The 19721-nt window shown below is 42.1% G+C and overlaps 1 protein-coding gene across 3 annotated transcripts in view; it reads left to right on the forward strand.

The window, feature by feature from the left end:
* The window catches only part of ESRRG (estrogen related receptor gamma), a gene marked incomplete at its 5' end in the record, with an annotated part of 375667 nt that overhangs the window by 47522 nt on the left and 308424 nt on the right, over window positions 1-19721 (forward strand). The window lies entirely within an intron of this gene.

Genomic DNA, 19721 nt, shown 5'->3' on the forward strand with positions numbered 1-19721 from the left:
GGTTGGCTTTCTGGGCTGCGAGCGCACACTGCTGGCTCATGTTAAGTTTCTCATCGATCAACACCCCCAAGTCCTTGTCCGCAGGGCTGCTCTGAATCTCTTCTTTGACCAACCTGTAGCTGTGCCTGGGATTGCTCCGACCCAGGTGTAGGACCTTGCACTTGGCATGGTTAAACTCCATAAGGTTGGCATCAGCCCACCTCACAAGCGTGTCGAGGTCCCTCTGGATGGCATTCCTTCCCTCCAGTGTTATCAACCGAACCACAGAGCTTGGTGTCATCAGCAAACTTGCTGAGGGCGCACTCAATCCCACTGTCCGTGTCACCAACAAAGACATTGAACAAGACTGGTCCCAACACCAATCCCTGAGGGACACCACTCGTTACTTGTCTCCAGCTGGACATTGAGCCATTGACCACAACTCTTTGCATGCGGCCATCCAGCCAGGTCTTTATCCACTGAGTGGTCCACCTATCAAATTGATGTCTCTTCAATTTAAAGACAAGGATGTTGTGTGGGACAGTGTCAAATGCTTTGCACAAGTACAGGTAGATGACGTCAACTGCTCTACCCCTGTCCATCAGTTCCATAGCCCCATCATAGAAGGCCACCAAATTGGTCAGGCAGGATTTCCCCTTAAATGCATGATGGTGCATGCCGTCTAAATTTCCACTACATGTGATTTGTGTACATTTGACTTCATCTGCATCTACAGATGCATTCTCAGCATTCAGCCTGCAATAGATCATCTCTACAATGGCTGATTCCTTCAGAGACTGAATGCCTTTCTCTAGTGTGGTCCACTTGGCTGAATGACTCATAACATTGTCCACATATGGAAACCTTTCTTTCACAGCTGCCAAGAGCCGCTTCCAAAGGCTGAGAGACCGTTTCTCTCTTGCAATTGCTTTGTCAATTCCCCTTTCCCTAGCAAGTGATCCCAGCTGCTTGGCTTCTAGTTCATGACCGTCGGCCCCATTGTCCCAGCATCGGAGCAACCAAGTGATGATGTGTTCCCTTGGATGATGGGTAAAATCTTTTTGCATATTCCATAGCTCGGTTGAGGTCCAGGGTCGAGAATTCACCTCTTCTTCCTCTTCCTCTTATCTACATAATAATAACTCTTGATCAGATGCTGTCCTGTGTAGTAAGTGCATTGGTTCTTCATCTTTCTTCACTGTATGGGTTGCTTTTTGTGCCTCTTGTTTGCTTTTCCCCTTGCATACAGGGGCAACCGATATTGGCACAAATTGGTCCTTCAGTTTAGTTGCGGTATCTGTTGTCAGGGTTGATGCAGCCGCTGTGCTTGGGGGTTGAGAAGCACCAGCAGCTGTGCTGTCTGTTGCTGTCAGGGTTTGAGTAGCTTCTGTACTTGTCACTGGGGTTGGTGTAGCTGCTGTACTTGGAGTTGGAGTAGCTGCGTTTTCTGTTGCTTTGCCATCAGATCCAGGGACATTTTTGTCCTGGTGCTGGATAGTGTTGGACAGGGCTCTGTAAGCATAGGCCAAGCCCCAGCACGTTGCCATGATTTGTCCCTCTCTGATATGATCAGGATGACAACACACCTCATTTAAGTGTTTTACTAGGTTTTCTGGATTTTGCGCTTGTTCAGTGGTGAAGTTCCAAAGCACTGGAGGGGCCCACTGGCCTAGATACATGCCCGTACTATCCCACACACCCTGCCACTCATGACTGTCCAGCCTCAGGGAAAATCTCTTGGTCCTCCTATATCATCGTCTAACCCTAGACAAGACCCAAACCCGACTCTGCTTAACTTTTGAGATCAGACGAAATGGTCATGGGTGAAACACATTCTGTATGTGTGCCAATATGCTATAAATAGTCTCATGGGGGAGCTGGGAGTGTAAGGGAATGTCTCCTTCATAGGTTCACCACCCAAGGAGGGAAAAAAAGATGTGTAATTGCTAAACATTTCCATTATATACCTCCCAAAGTATAGAGGTGGTGACCACACTGGGAATGCAAACCAGAGCAGTTTCATGATCAATGATTCTATTGTATTACAAGTCATTACCATAAAGTACAGCAAAACAAGAACCTTAGCCCAAGCCCACCAGCCGATAAACACTAAACCAGCAAACACCGGCTGTGAGGTGTGACCTGCTGAAACTGTGAGATCAAGAGCAACAACTTTGAGAGCCAGTAAATCAGCGTTGTGATGAGTGACTATTAATCCAAAACAATGAATGCTTGTCACAAATGCGATTAGACACACTCTGGTCAGATCTGTCGTTATCTCAACCCTTCATGCCCCATGTTGGGTGCCACAAAGAACTGTCGTGTTTTAAGCTCAGCTGGTAACGCGGAACCACGTAGCCACTCACTCACTCCCCTCCCTTCTTCCTCCCCCCAGCTCCCAGAGGGATGGGGAAGAGAATTGATAGAGTGTAACTCGCACGGGTTGAGATAAAAACAGTCCAGTAACTAAGGTATAACACAAAACCACTACTGCTACCACCAATGATAATAATGATAAGAGAAATAACAAGGGAAGAGAATTCAACCGCTCACCACCCACCAACCGATACCCAGCCCAACCCGAGCAGTAATCTAGCCCTTCTGGGTAACTGCCCCCAGTTTATATACTGGGCATGATGTGCTGTGATATGGAATACCCTTTGGTTAGTCTGGGTCAGGTGTGCTGTCTCTGCTTCCTCCCGGCTTCCCCTCCTCCCTGGCAGAGCATGAGACAAAAAGTCCTTGGTTGGAGTAAACATTACTGAGCAACAACTGAAAACATCAATGTTATTAACGTTGTTCCCAGGCTGAAAGTCAAAACCACAGCACTGCACCAGCTGCTAAGAAGGAGAAAAATGACTGCTACTGCTGAACCCAGGACATTCATACAACAACCAGGCCTTATATTTTGTCTATATGGAATAGTGCATCAGCACTTTTTCATCAATAAGATAATGAGAATTCAAAGCTTCACTTAAGTGATATAACACGAGGCCCAAACTGCCAAAGAGGTCCAGATCTCTACGGCTTTGCATCATTCAGGCTACGTGGTATCACAGTATCACAGTATGTTAGAGATTGGAAGGGACCTCAAAAGATCATCTAGCCCAGTCCCCCTGCCAGAGCAGGAACACCTAGATAAGGTTACACAGGAATGTGTCCAGGCGGGTTTTGAATGTCTCCAGAGAAGGAGACTCCACAACCCCCCTGGGCAGCCTGTTCCAGTGTTCCGTCACCCTCACTGAGAAGAAGTTTCTTCTCAAGTTTAAGTGGAACCTCATGTGTTCCAGTTTATACCCATTACCCCTTGTCTTATCATTGTTTGCCACTGAGAAGAGCCTGGCTCCATCCTCGTGACACTCCCCCTTTATATATTTATATACACTAATAAGGTCACCCCTCAGTCTCCTCTTCTCCAAACTATAGAGACCCAGCTCCCTCAGCCTTTCCTCATAAGGGAGATGCTCCACTCCCTTAATCATCTTAGTTGCCCTGCGCTGGACTCTCTCCAGCAGGTCCCTGTCCTTCTTGAACTGAGGGGCCCAGAACTGGACACAATATTCCAGATGCGGTCTCACCAGGGCAGAGTAGAGGGGAAGGAGGACCTCTCTCGACCTACTGACCACCCCCCTTCTAATACACCCCAGGATGCCATTGGCCTTCTTGGCCACAAGGGCACAGTGTTGGCTCATGGTCATCCTGCCGTCCACTAGGACCCCCAGGTCCCTCTCCCCTACACTACTCTCTAACAGGTCGTTCCCCAACCTATACTGGAACCTGGGGTTGTTCCTGCCCAGATGCAGGACTCTACACTTTCCCTTGTTATATTTCATCAAGTTTCTCCCTGCCCAACTCTCCAGCCTGGCCAGGTCCCGCTGGATGGCAGCACAGCCTTCTGGCGTGTCAGCCACTCCTCCCAGCTTAGTGTCATCAGCAAACTTGCTGACAGTACACTCAATTCCCTCATCTAAATCATTGATGAATATATTAAATAATACTGGTCCCAGTACTGACCCTTGAGGCACTCCACTAGATACAGGCCTCCAACTAGACTCTGCCCCATAGACTACAACTCTCTGGCTTCTCTCCTTCAGCCAGTTTGCAGTCCACCTCACCACCTGATCATCCAGGCCACACTTTCTCAATTTAGCTATGAGGATGCTGTGGGAGACTGTGTCAAATGCTTTGCTGAAGTCAAGGTAGACCACATCCACCGCTCTGCCATCATCCATCCACCGTGTTATTTCCTCATAAAAGGCTATGAGGTTGGTCAAGCATGACTTCCCCTTGGTAAAGCCATGTTGACTGCCCCTCATAACCCTCTTATCCTTGACATGCCTTAAGATGGCACCAAGGATAAGGTGTTCCATCACTTTCCCAGGGATGGAGGTAAGGCTGACCGGTCTATAGTTACCCGGGTCCTCCTTCTTGCCCTTTTTGAAGACTGGAGTGACATTTGCCTTCCTCCAGTCCTCAGGTACCTCTCTTGTTTCCCAAGACTTGGTAAAGATGATGGAGAGTGGTCTAGCAATGACTTCCGCCAGTTCCCTCAGCACCCGCGGGTGCATCCCATCTGGACCCATGGATTTATGGATGTCCAGATTGGTCAACTGGTCCCTAACCCATTCCTGCAGTGAGATTCACCAGTCTAAGATGTGCTTTTGGAAAGGTGTAACTGCCCCATTTCATCTATATGGATGCCGAGTTGCCTACTCAGTGATAAGCCTTTAATTGTCAAACTTGCTAATAATCTGTATGATCAAAGGTATGTATAAAAGGAGAGGGAGGAGAGTAGAGAAGCTCTTTATGAAAAGCTGCAAAGTCCAATGCAAATAACAGCCAATATTTTACAACAGACAGGAATGAACTGGGTGGTGTGTCTGTGTACATTAATTAAATTGTTAAAAGGCAAAGGCCAAGGAGGCTGGCAAAGCCCAGGGTGGCATCAGCAGCCTCCAAATGGAGAGTCAAGCTCCCTAAGGCCAAAGGCAGGCAAGAGTCAACCAAGCCAGAGCAGCCCAACAGAGCCCATGGGTGTGTGCATCCCTCTCCATAGGGCAGGTGAGGCAGGGAGAGGGTGTTTTTAAACCCCTTGTGCATGCCTTTTCTGGGTGGTGTCCCATGCTTATGTTTGGAGGAAGCTGAAAAGAGAACTGCCACCTTTTTGGTGAATTCAGCCCCAAATGAGACTCTGTTTGAGGTGTCAGTAGGCAAAATGTGGTTTAGCAGAGCATGGGAAACAAGAGTTTTTCCATATAGTGTTTGGCTGCTAATGTATGCAATGGGCTACTTGGTGTAAGCTTGGCATGTTCATAATTTGCCATTGCCTTTGAATTGAGAAGGTGTCACAGTGAGACACTGAAATCCTCTGCTGAGGAAATGCTTTTCCAATCTACTGTGCATTCCTCTAGATGAAGCAATGTTACCTCCTACTTCTGCATTGAAAAGTTTTGCTGATGTTAAATAAATAAAAACAAAGGATTTCCCCAAAGGGTTGGAAAAGAAATTTCAGAAATGTTATTTCCAGCAGAATCATTGGAAAAACAGGGTATTCATTTCTATGGGAATTATGCTTCCATTCCTGAATTCTTTTTCTAAAGTTTATTTTTCAGTAGAAATTCTTGCTGTCTATTCACATTTGATTTTGGGATTCTCTAACTATATGGGAGATCACCCCCGTGTTAAGAGTTATTTCATCTCTGTTTCATTTCCCCATCTGTAAACCAGAAATAATGATACTAGCTCCTGGTGTACAGTGCTCTAAGTTAATTAACAAAAACGCTGTTGAAAACTTAGATAGTGTATTACTTACAACCCAGATGTCCCACTCTTAAAACACTGAAATGATAGTTGTGGGGGTTTTAGGTTTGGGTTTTTTATATTATTTCAGTGGGAACAGTGTAAATTAGGCATAATTACCACAGAAGGTAATAGTTGTCACCCCTGGAACTACATTTAACCAGTTGACTTAGAAGTGGGAGATACTTCGTGCCCAGTATCAAATCTGAAACCATCAGGCAATTAAAAAAGCAATTCCCGCGACTCTTTTTATGCCCGACATATTCCAGCTGCAATTAGAGCTGCAGTAGCAATGGGATGGATTTTCAATACATGGGATTTCTTGGAGGAGCCTCCCTTTCATGGGACAACTGGTGCAGTGCCCATGGTTTAGCACAACTGCAACTGCAGTCTCGGTCTTGTCCTTGGAGCTGCATGGTTGGATGTGCGGAGCAGGAGCTGGCAGCACAGGTGCCATGACCTTTGTCTGATTTGTGGCTGCTAAGTTAACATGCACACATTCTGTGGGTGCAAATTGTAGTTGGAAGAACCACAGAGAGGGTGTTAGCACAGCCTGCAATAAATAGCAAAAAAGGGGCAATTTCAGCTATGCCCACCTGTGTTGCTATGCATGATTAAAAATGTATACCTTCATTTTTTTTTCCTCATGCAGACAAAGTGTAGTAAAAGGAATATACCTGCTCAGGCACCCAGAGTTTCTTCCAGGAAGGTCAGGTGTCAGAAGTGAAATGGAAAAATAAATTAGGTAAGAATAATAACTGAGAAAACAGGTGAACTTTACAACAAAAAGCCAAGAGTGAGATCTCAACATACAGGATCTTTTTGCAGCACAGGGTTTAATGAGCGGTAAGTTGTTCCTACAGCAGAGAATACCATCTAACCATGCAGACACATTAGAAAAGATTTCATTTTCTTCTCTCAGCAGTAGCTGCTGTGTGGTTTTTGTTGTTACAACTTCTTACAAGCGTTGTTTACACAAAACCCACATTTTTCTCCCACTGCTGACGTGGTTGGTGATGTAAATACGCCTGTTCAGGGCCTGTTCCACAGAGAGGCGTAGCACACAGGGCAATCAGGTTGGTTGGCAGCGCTTGATGCCAGGATTTTGGGACCATCTGCCTTTGTGTTGAGCTCTCTTGAACTCTGTCACAGGGAATGAGATGTGATACTCAAGTGAAAAGGATCTCGTGAGAATCATGGTGCAGAGTAAACCTCTCTTTTCATTAAGCAAAGCATTGTGTACTGTCTCTTGTGAAAAGAAGTACACCGAGTGATAGTCAGGATGCAGAATATAGAAACAAATTAGCCCTATCTCTGCATTTAGCAGCAATATTAATACTTTCCCAGGCAGCACTTCCAATGTACATCTGTTTGGTTGCGGTTTTTAAGTGACATTAAACTATCTTCAAGGTGGATCTCTTCCAAAATCCATTCCAGACAGCGGAAAGGGATCGTCTGGAAGAATCCAGTGGCAGCAGGACAGGCTGAACTTGTGCTCCTCACGAACAATGAGTGCTGCTCCAAGACAAGACATCAGGGAAGGACTTTGTGCGGGAAAATAATGAACGTACTGACAGGGTGAGACCACATGCAAAAAAGGGAAAGCTTATTTCCTTACCAGGCATGATCACACTTTATTAAAGGAGCATCGTAAGGAAACAAATAAGATTTAAAAACATGACTTTTTTTCTACTACAAAAGCAGTAGAAAAGGAATTTCTCAACAGGAAAGGAATGCTAACTGAAGTATTTTCATGATGTGGAAACATTCCAGTGTTGTGCTTGCAGCCTGTGAGGAGGAAAGAAAGAAAGAAAGTGAAACTGGGAATGGCTCAAGCCAGCTTAACTGTGTAGGCTAAGAGAAATGAAAGATTCAGAAAAGAATTAGAATCATAGAATCATAGAATAGTTAGGGTTGTAAAGGACCTTAAGATCATCCAGTTCCAACCCCCCTGCCATGGGCAGGGACACCTCACACTAAACCATGTCACCCAAGGCCTCATCCAACCTGGCTTTGAACACCGTGAAGGATGGAGCATTCACAACTTCTCTGGGCAACCCGTTCCAGTGCCTCACCACCCTCTCAGTAAAGAATTTCTTTCTTATATCCAATCTAAACTTCCCCTGTTTAAGTTTTAACCCGTTACCCCTTGTCCTGTCACTACAGTCCCTGATGAAGAATCCATCCCCATCATCCTTGTAGGCCCCCTTCAGATACTGGAAGGCTGCTAAGAGGTCTCCACGCAGCTTTCTGTTCTTCAGGCTCAACAGCCCCAACTTCCTCAGCCTGTCTGAACAGTGTATTAGATAACTTTATAAGTGTTTATTTTAACATGGAAAATATTTGTCCTTGTGTGTGTGAATACAGCCTTTCCTTATTTCTCATTGGTTTTAATCTGCCTTACTTCTAATGGCAGTAGTTTGATCTGTTTTCAGCAGAGGAGACAGCCCATTGAAAGCCCTCATTTGTTACACATGTAGCTGGATATTTTGGCAGATCTAGGTGTAATGCCAGAGAAGGAGAATGTGTATTATAGCTCTGCTTTTCGTTTCTAGCAGTTAATTATTGCTGGTTCCGACCAAAGGTCCTGTATTCAGACTTGTGCCAAACAGGGTTAGCGCTAACCCATACCATGCATTAAGCCTCTTTGCTAAAGGATGCAGATTTGCTACTTCAGTGTTTTTTCTCTCTGCCAGCTGCTTTGTTCTGGCTGTCTACTCAGTAGCTGTTGCCTCAGTGATCTGAATAATCTTCTTTCTTGCAGTGGCTCTTAAGCATCTGTGTTTTCATCAGGAAATGCATAGTTCAGAGACAAAGAACACGGGGAATGGGTTGTGAGCTGGACAGTATATTGAGGAAAACTCAACCAGATAAATGGCATAGCTTTTACACAAAAGGGGAGGAAAAGTCCTGCCCCAGTGCTGAGTTCAGCCTGCATGTTGTCTTCTGAGAGACAGTGGGGTGGGAGAGAACATGGGGACAGTTAAGGTTAGATATAAGGAAGAAGTTCTTTACTGTGAGGGTGGTGAGGCACTGGCAAGGTTGTCCAGAGAAGTGGTGAATGCTCCATCCCTTGCAGTGTTCAAGGCCAGGTTGGACAGAGCTTTGGGCAATGTAATTTAGTGCGAGGCATCCCTGCCCATGGCAGGGGGTTGGAACTAGATGATCTTAAGGTCCTTTCCAACCCAAACCATTCTATGATTCTATGGTTCTATGATTCTACACCAACCAGCACGTGGTATGAGGCACTGTCTCCAGCTTGTAGCTGCATGCCAAATGTAGCTGAGGGGAAGCAGCCTTCACTAGCGGCTTCTCACAGGTCATCCAGTAGGTAACCTGCTCATGACCGTTATTGTTTAACATGAGTAGGTATATGTCAAATAGCCCTGGGTTTTGATTTGTGTAGATGCGACTCAGTTGACTTCAGGAGATGTACTTTTGATATGGAATGGCAGAAGTGGAAGTGTATGAGAGCCAACATATAAAATGGTATAAATTGGATTACATTTGGGTCTCTTGTGTTGTCTCAGTGCCCAGGGACAGCTTAGGCCATAACATCCATTAGCAACATGGGAAGATAGGTGTGTAATTCTCACTCTCAAGGAAAATACTTATGTTAGTGTCCATGTGCCAGCTGCATCAACTCGGAACACTGCAAGGAGCTCCATTAAGTTCTATTGGGTCCATAATCTGCACATTAAGAAAAATTTACAGGATAGATGGAGCTGTTAAAGTCTAATTGGGTAATCAAAAATTAGTTAATGTGCCAAAATATGTATTTAGCTGATAAACTCTAATGGTTCCAAAGGGTTCTAGTATTAATAGAAGGCATGCTTGCACATTAAGGAGTTGAGAGTAAGATACTGCTCTTCTAACTCTCATTTCAAATAAAGATCCCAAAGCACTTGACAGATATAAAATCACTTATTGATTTGATTTTTCCAAAATATGTCCATCCAAGGCTCTGGGGGAATATATGTTAACAATAATGTCAAATTTGCACATAAGTAATAAATTATAATTTCCCCCCACTTCCCAAGTCTATCAAGTGCAATAATCACTCCTGCCCTCAAACCCAGTTAAAATCTCTCTAGTCTGGGTCTTCTTTAATTAAACTATATTGTGTCCCATTATATATTGTATCCACTTGAGTGATAAATAAGGTGGACCCCAGTGAAATTAACTGGTTTAAAAAGGGTTAGAGGTGAAGTCAGTGGCAGAGTCAGTAAAAGAGCATAGTACTGCTGTTTACTTCCTAGTTACCCTGCAGAGCAACCAGCACAGCATTTGTGTATTTGCAGAGCCAGAAGGATGTTTTGGCATTCTGTGAATAGCTTCCGTATCTATTTGTTCAGGTTTCTTTTTTTTTTTCTTTCTTTTTTTTTTTAAATGGAGGAAATGAATAAGAATTTTAGAATACCTCTTCTGCTTAATAGTTTCAAAGTGTCTTAATGTATTATTAATAGCACCCCACACCCACATCATAATAGCATGTGGTTCTGTGTTTGTACAGCATCTAGTATAATAGGGACCTCATCCAAGAGACTTTTGTAGGCTCTTCTACAGGTTGAATAGCTAATGATAGGTTTATTTCAAGATGGAAGGAGGTTATCCTTGTTTTATGGAGGAAATGGAGGCAGAAAAGTAAAACCTGTCAGAAACAGAGCTAGACTTCAGACTCAGATGTTGCTTTGCTGCTCTGACTACTGGAACACGGCACAGAGATATTCCTAAACTTGCACCTGTTAAAAACAGTTTATGCTTTGGTTCATGTATAGGGTGCCTTTATTTCTTTATGGGATTTATAACAATAACTACCCTGAGTGTGTTTGCCCTATTGTGCTCTATAAAAGCCTCTAGGCATCCAGAAGTGCCAGACAAATGGCCAAAGTCCCTTCTGTTTGACTGGGAGTGACTTTGAGGAGGGAAAGAGAACATCTCCAAGAAAACTCACATTTAGCATAGCCTAATCCTATCTCCATACCATGTAAATATTTAAAGACAAAATGCAACAGCCACATTGTTGAATTTCCTACTTTAGATGACTGTCACATTTTTAATGATAGCTGAATAGTTTTGTATTTTATTTATGTGGTGTCATTTGTTTGCTGGAGAATATGAATTGAATGCTTTCTTTGCCTCTGAATTTGAAAATGTATTTTCCCCAATATCATTAGTTGAGGGATGTTAGACAACTGGTTGTTTTCTCTTCCACATAAATAAATAAGTAAGCTAGGTGTCATGAGTGTTTGCTGTCTAATATACATAGACCCAAACTTATACTGAAATGTCATTTGAAACAGATGTATCAGGGCGACATTTTCTGACATCTGCCTAGAAAGAGAAGAAAAATAAACCTCACAGAGAGGGGAAAAAAGCCAGAAACAGTCACTTGGCTTTTTGGGAAAGCTCTGGCCTGAGAAAGGGAGGGGAAGAAGAAGTGGGCAATAATGAATTCATCAAGCTGAAAATACACAGGCCAATGGAGCGCTTAGATTTCAATAGAAGGCAAATGGAAAGAGAGCCCCCATTACTGCTGAGATACACCGACACGGCTCCACTAATCATTTGGTCATGCTTGGTAGACAGTAAGTCATCATGGGCCATGACATGGTGAGAACAGGTGCCAGGGTTTGTTGTAAGAAAAAATTGTTTATTTAGCATCTGCAGCCAAGATCATCCCCTCCTTTACATGCATCCCTGTGCCCAAATCCATCCCTCTCCTCGGGGGGAGAGCACGCCAAGCAGCACAGCTGAGCTCCTGCTGTAGAGCACACCTGGGCACCTGATAGCAACAAGGGAATGTTTTTGGTAGGATGCAACTGAGGTGGCAACTGACAGAACTGGCCCATAACAGCAATTAGGCATGTGCTGGTTATGGCACTGTTGTGGTCAATGGAATGAGCTGCTTGGTTCAGGTGTGTTTGTGCACCAGGAGAAGGAGAGTGGGAGTATCATAGGTTGTTTTGGGTTGGAAGGCGCCTTAAAGCTCATCCAGATCCAAACCCCTGCCACAGGAAGGGACACCTTCCACTAGACCAGGTTGCTCCAAGCCCTTTAGCACAAGGTAGCATGAGTGTGAAAATGAGCAAGGTGGTAGTTCAAGACCAGAGCTGTCCTCTGCTTCAGCTGTTGTTGTAAAAGGTATTATGGGCCCCTTTAGCAGAGCTTCCTGTTCTTTCAGAACTTTAACTACCAGGTGAACTGCTAGGTGTATTGTAGAGAATCCTGTATTCAGTATGCATCAGAATTGATGTTGGACAGAGCTTGAAATACTTGTCACCTATGGGTGTACAGACTGAGATATCCAAGAGGCTCTTCTGATATTTGGCTTATGAACTCATTGTTGCAAATAAAGGATCAAAATAGCATTTTTTCTAGATTTTTGAACAATCTGTCACCAAATTTTGCACCCATTTATAGTACTTACTAGCTTCAAAATTAATAAAAGTGTCAACATTGCTTTTATGTGAGATATGCTCCCTTTCTTAAAACCAAAATGACACCTAAAATCTCCTAGGCTTTCTCTTGGAAAACTGTCCATTTCTGTTTGAACAAAAGGAAAGATGCTGAATTGGATGATGCTGGGCTGGGAAAATAGTGGTCTCTGGGAACTTGCTATAGTAACATTGAGGACAGTCTCCTCAGAGCCCAAGTAGCTTAAGGCTCCGAGGAGACTGTCCTCAAAAGACAGATAAGGCAGGTAAAGGCAGGTAAGCTTTGTTAAAGTTGTCCTCATTGATTAATGCAGTGGATGGGCACTTGGAAGAGCCAAGCTCTATTCTTGGCTCCTGCCACAGACTTCCTATATGCTGATGAACAAGTCTTTTAGACCAGTGCTTTTTCTTTGTGAGAGTTTCCTTGCATTTTAAATCTGTGGCGAATTAAATGGAATGGACATTTAGATTCACTTCCCCACCTCCTCCAGTAATAGATGAAATGGAGAGGGCATAGAAACATGTTTAAAAGATCAAATCAGTGCACTTACTTTGTTACCAGAAACTAAAGGGAACAAGGTGGTGTTTTTTTACAAACACACATCTGCTTTTTTTCCCCAGCCTCCCTCTTGAGATAAATCAAAATCAGTCTTCGAGAGATTAATTAAGGAGTCTGTATCTCACAAAAGGTAACCGATGACTAAGAAAGAACAGGCATAGTGTTTACTAATAAAATTGTTTAGCTGTACAAGCCTTTAAAACCACACCTTTGTTCTGCCACATCTTAGTTAGCCCCACAAATAACACTGCTTACTTTCACTTTCCCACCTATTAATTAGTCCCGTACTACTGTGAAGTGAGCATTGAGAAAAAAGTTGCTCTTTGTTCCTTGTATTATAATGCAGACCATTCCCTTTATTCTGACCTGAGGAGAAGGGGTGACTCCTTATGCTCTTTATGAGACCATGGCTGTCTCATAATGCTCCTGAATTCATTTGCAGGTTTGCATTATGTCTGTATATAGAAATGAAGAAAGAATGTAATGTCATGAACACACACACACACACACACACTCGTGCATGTATATATTCACATAAAATTAGTGGATGTCAAATACTGAACTGTGATCTGCCCTAGGGTGTTCCTCTATGATTAAACTAATATTAGATAAAGAAAGGAAACCACAACCTGATAAAATAAAATCTCATGCACTTAAAGCAAAAATAAAACACTGAGAATTTTTTGGGTTCTTCCTCTTTCTATGGTTGGAAAGGAGAAATAATAGTGAAGAAAGAAGCACTAAATAGAACTGAGCCTGCTTTTTAAGAAAAACAAGCACTAAATAGAACCGAGCCTGCTCTTTAAGAAAAACACCCCAAATTCCTTGACTTAAAAATGAGTCTGGATAGCTAGCAGATTCACGTACAAAGTTACCTTTTGTCGTGGTTTAAGCCTTTGTTCCTCCAGTCCTTATTCAGGTGAGGCAAGTTCTGATTGGGGGGGGGGGGTGAGCTTGTTAACTGAACCCATAATTAAGAGACTTCTAGCATCTAAAGCCCCAAGTACCTTAAATTTACGATACCTTGAGGGTACTGACCTGTGAAAGCAAAGGTTTTCAAAGGGTATTGCTCATGCTTCTAAGCTTTCTGAGCTGCCAGAGTAACAAATACTATTTGGGTATTTTCTGCTCAGGTGAAAAATGTCTAACCTAGTATCGAACTTTCTATTATGTAATGCCTTTAGTTTTATTCTTTGCAAACCATCTCCAAGTTGCGGGGGTTGAGCTGAAACTGATGGATTTTCCTATTCCCTAAGTGTTTTCTAGCACCAGGAGACCGCAGACCACCTTGTTGTGAGAGGCAGTCTATGTTCAGAACAAAACAGTATGGAGGGGCTGGAAAAGTAGGGATTTGTGGCACGGCATCAAAGGGCAGGTAGGCAAGCGTGGCAATACCAACCCTCCAGAAAAGTGTGATCCTGCATAGTCCTGAGTTTCTACAAGTCTAACATTATAATATCGGTTACGCAACATATCTCCAGTGAATAGAAGTTCAGTCTGAGCATTATCTATTGTTCCATCTCGATGAGGAAAAAATGGTTGAGTTTAAGCCAGGCATAGCTAATTTGTCTTAATATAGATGAAGCCTGTGTACCCATCTTCAAGTTTAGATCATATTTCCCGTCATGATATCTGAGTCCTTATCTATGATGAGAACTTTCAGTTCCTCACTTAAAAAAGAATGGAGAATTCAGTATGCCGATTTCATCTGATTTATACACTCTTCCCCTATAGTTTGTCAAGCTTGTTCTGTGTATCACCAAAGTTGGGTAAAAAGAGAGGTCATACAAAGAAGACTATGTGGTGTAGTATGAAGGTTGTTCTTTCAGATTCATAAAGTGATCTGATTTCATTTTGAGTTCCCAGTTGATGTTTGTTTTTATTTAAAATGTCTGTAAGGGTAACTGTTCAGAATGTACTATCCAAGATAATAGCATTAACTGGCATGGCTGCAAAATCAATAATAGTAACAAAAATATACCTCCACTGATTAAGAGTGACATAAAATAAATTTGTTAACTAAAATGGATGTAGTCAACAGTTTAAACACGTGTCTTAAGTACTGTAATGCAATTCAGAGTTCTTATTTTAACTTTTAGATAATTTTCTAAAAAGAACCTTTAATAATGTGTATTGTGTTTCTCTCTTTATAAAAAGACAAGCAAAACCAAGCTAGAAAGTATTTCACTCCCTCTAATAGAGCTCCTACCCACAAAAACAAAACCATAGTGGACTTCACCTAGAGAAAGTAATTGAAAATGGTAATTCAGAAGCCATAGACTAGCTTTGAAGGACAGGTCTTTGTCATCAAGCTTCATGAGAAACAGCAGAGCAGACATAAAAATAGATCGTTGACCAAAAATATCCTTTTCCAGCTGGGTCATTTAAAGAACTGTCTCCTTTCTTTAATCATCCATACAGCTGATTCCAAAACTATCCCAAAAGGGGTCTAACTCTTAAGGTCAAATACTCTGGAGGGTTTTGTTGGTTTTTTGTATTTCTTTTTGAGAGCAAAAGTAGTTACAGCATAAAGAAGAGTGACTTGCAAAACTGTAAAGCCTGGAATAGTCTTTGAATCAGATATGCAAGCGTATGGTCATCAAGCTGTGACCAGCACCAGGGCACATGTGTCCCAGTCATGTCACTTCCAAACCCAGTAGATTCCAACTGTAGCTTTTTGAGGTCTTCTCTGCATTGACTCATGAGGTTTTGGACTTGGCACAGAAATCAGATATTTGGGCCACATATGCATTAACCTACCAAAGCTGGTTATTAGTGTCCCTCACATAAGAAAACTAAAGGCTTTGGGCAACTGAAAGGACACCCAACATAGCATCATTCTAAAGACACAGGTCAACAGGATGGCAAGTTAATTTTTACCTCATTTTGAGAGGAAAAATGAAGACACATAGCCATTAATTTAGAAGTCTTCAGGCTGTCTGAAATGTGCTTTTTGGAGATGCTGCAGCTGAGGTCAGATTCTTATATATCAGGGTTGTTTTGGGGTTATTTTTGTGATGGAAACTCACAGAAATGCTGTGTTTCTGTAGATTCCCTCTCCTCAGCCCCACCCCCAATTTAGCTGTGGGGATAAGACAGTTAAAAAGTACCTATTCCCCATGTGGGTAGAGAGGGCACAGAGGAAGTGATTTTCACTGTGCAAGGGCAGTAAATTGACTGGAGGCTTGCAGAAAGGTTCCTAGGGTGTTGTGTAGGTACACGATTTCCTTGTATATCAGCATGTCAAAAAAAGGCAGGAGAAGAAGTATGAGCAGCATACTCGATGGGAGACCTACAATAGGAGTTCACTAGCCAGCCCTTGAATGTGAGCAGAGGGAAAAAGGAGTCTGTAGAAGAGAACACCCCATGGATTTGCAGGCTGCCCATGCTGATGGGCAGCTCCAAGCAAGGCACCATGTACACTAGCTGCAGCTCTGTGGAGTTTTGCCCCATCCCAGGGAAGCTCAAGAAGAGTTTAAGGTCTGAATTAACTAGTAAGAGTTCTGGCCCATGCATAAGTCTCACCCACTGAGGCAGATCTTCAATGTGTATAAGCAGTTTTTGCTCAAGGCAGTGGCATCAATTCATACCAGCTACTTATTTTTGCTACTAGCTAAAATGAAAGCTTGGCAAAGCTTTGCTTGTGTCCCCTTCATACAGTGGCATTTCACAGGAAAGACATCTGGGGGACTATATAGAGGCTGCAGACACTGCATAAAATGTTTATTCATTCTGGCTTTTTAATACATAAGCACAGCTTGAAGTAGAGATATAAAATAAAACAGAGTATTGACAAGAGACACAAAAATATGAAGATTCTCGTTCAGGACCATCAGAGATAATGATACCTAAACACCTTAACCTCAAACTCATTAGTCTCACATATCTCAATCAATATGGATTCTCTCAGAAATCAATTTTCAGCAGCAAATATGATTGCTAAATAATTCACAAGTTACAGGCCTTCGGGAAAGAAGAGGTTAGGGAAGCAGAAGGAAAGTGGTGATCTTGACCTGAGATGTGATTTCAATTAAAAGAAGAGAGCATCTGTAAAACATAGTTTTATGTTCAAGGTGTCAAACTGTTTAAAGAAAAGAGGATTACAAATGTAAATTACAGTTCTAAGCAGTACGGTATTTAAAACACATTCCTATTTTTCATATATTAGCAGAGAGAATCTATTCACTTGAACGGCAAGGAATGCGGCATTATAAAAATCCCATCCAGTACTGCTGGCATAATTTCTTTGGTTTATTTACTTTTGCTTTTTCCTTGTTTCTATTACTAGCTAGTTTATTATAAAGTATATATAAAGTATATATATAATTTATTATAAAGTCTCAGGGAAAGGCAAAAGTAGTACAAAACTTCAGATTCTCTCAAATTCTTTCAGTATTTCTGACCGAAGGCTTATTGTTAATTGTATTTTCTCATGTCTGCTTGGTTCTGTACCTGTGTTTTCAGGTCTGCTATTAGGTGAATGACAGTTCTTAGCAGAAACAGTATTTTAGCGATACAAAGGTCAAGCTGGGAGAAGTCCTGTGAGGTAGGATGGTACTAGTACTCCAGTACTTTTCTCAGGGCCTTATTATGCCTACTGCAGCCCATGGCAAGATTTGTATTGATCTGCTGAATCTTGGATCTGGCTCTAATTATGCTTGTGTGTATTTGGAATTACATCACTGAACTTAATGCTATAATAACTATGTTAGATTAATGCAAATATTCCTATTCAGGCCCTGAATTCTTCAGATTTGTAGTTTTGTTGCGGTGTCCATAGATGTAACTTGTAGTTTTAACACAATTTAAAAAAATCATAATTTAATTAAAAGAATTTACTAACCTAATTATTTCGATACCAGACATCTCTTTGAAGTAATTATAATGATACATTTTAATCTGATGTTATCTGTATTCTGCCAGGGATTTTTCAATGGGTATAATTTGGATAAATATCAAGCACTCCAAATGCATTTGAATTCAACCCAGGTCAATAATGGTATTACTGTCTGAAGGCCCTCAATGGGTTTAGTCAGATGAGCTGGTGAGCTTATTCCAGTTTTGACAGCACTTAAATGCTCTCATGTCAGATGCCAGTATAACAATTCAAGGAAGAATTGCAGTGAAAAGGCATCTTTAGTGAGGGATACCTGAGGCTTTCTATTCCTAGTCTTCAAAGTGATCTCAGCTAAGGCTTGTTGGTATGGGGGTAGCATATATATGGCAAAACATGAGTCCTACAGATGTTTCTAGTTTCTTTCCAAAGCACCCAATCCTTCATGGCAGGCTGGGCAGCCTTTCACCTGCTTAAAGTTCCAGTTACATCAAAACTAAAAATGAATTATAAAAAAAGAGATACTAACAAAACCTCTCTCTCTACAGATCTTAGAAACAGCATCTGTAAGATTATTCAAAATATATAAAAAACCCACTTTTAAAATACTTCAACTACCTCTAAAATGACTTAAAACTTTTTCTCTGTTAGGAGATGCATGAAAGAGTAAAGGAGCTCTGATTTTCTCAGCAGTCGATAATGAGTGGCTTGTGATCAGAAGTGAAAGGCAGCACCTGGCTGCTGGTGAGAAGAGGGACAACACTAAGGAAGATCATGGAGATAGTTTTGTTGATGGGAGAAGGGGCTTGATCCCCTTTTGTGTCTCAGCTTACTGTGAAAACAGAACATTTGTATCCATGAATAGAGTCCCAGGAAAGTAAAGGAGGGGGCAAGGGAGAGTGTGTTTACTGCCATGGAATTACAGGCAACCATGTTAAAAGTGATTTCAGTCAAAACCGGGCTAAAGTAAGTGTAATAGGTGTAAGAGATGCTTATGTTACTCGTCTTTTTTAAATCTGGTTTTGCGCTGAATGAACTTTGTTTTAAAAATATATTTTTAAATGTGATTAGTGGTGAATGTCAGTGAAATTTATTGTACTATTAAAATCCTATTGGGTCTTTGTTTATGAAATGTATTTTCCTGTATTTGAGGTTTAGGGAGGCTTGATAATGAGACTGTGAAGATTCATGGCCCCTTTTCTGCAGCTTAATTTAGGCTCTATATCAAATATGTAAAAGAACATTATATCTTCCTGCAGTCTGTGTATGTGATACATTTCTGTATTATTTCCCTTCCAGTATTATTTCTTTTACAAATGCAGAACTGGAAAATGGTGACAAACTGACAGGCTTAGCTTTCTGTTATTATCTAGGCTAGAAAGAGTGAATCTGGAAAGGTGCTGTGGTCATAAGTTTTGTTAAGGTGAGATATGTGTCCATGTCCACATGTTAACCAAAGATCACATTATTCTCGATTTAATGTAATAATGGAAAGCCAGCAGTGAAATTTGTGAGGAGGTGTTTCAGAGGCCCACTGTCTCTGCTGCTAGCTGAGAACTTCCACTTTCTACTGTAGGACACCTGGAGATAAACGTTCCCATCAGGAAGCAGCATGGTGTCACCAGCCATATGCCAGTGACCTAGCAAAGAGCTTTAGCTTTAGAGGTGTAGCTGAGTTGTAGCTCTTGTCCCTAGCTGTAACAAACTTCAGAGAATGGTGATTACAGTGGAAAGGTGTTATTTTGATTTTCACAGCATTGGTCCATTCTCCTTTTCAGTTCTGCTGCTAATTGGTGTTGTGATCCGTCCATGCAGAGATGTGGGTATGGTAGGATCGGTCCCCAGGTGGTTTCGGTCCGTTGCTCCAACGTAGCATATCTCTTCCAGGAGTGCATTGCAGTGTATGACTTAGGGAAACACCACGTTGCTCTTTTCTGTAATTTAGGAAGATCTGTAGTTCCTGTTTTCCTCATACCATGGATTATTTCCCTTTCAATGCTCAAATCCACCTCAAGATCCAGGCTCACTAAGAGTGATATGTAGGTGTCTCTGGGCACAATTGCTCTCGATTCTTAAAATACCCTTTTTATTAACTTGGTCAAATGGCTGTCTC

Source organism: Psittacula echo (assembly GCF_963264785.1).
Source record: "Psittacula echo genome assembly, chromosome: 4".
NCBI classification, from domain to species: domain Eukaryota; kingdom Metazoa; phylum Chordata; class Aves; order Psittaciformes; family Psittacidae; genus Psittacula; species Psittacula echo.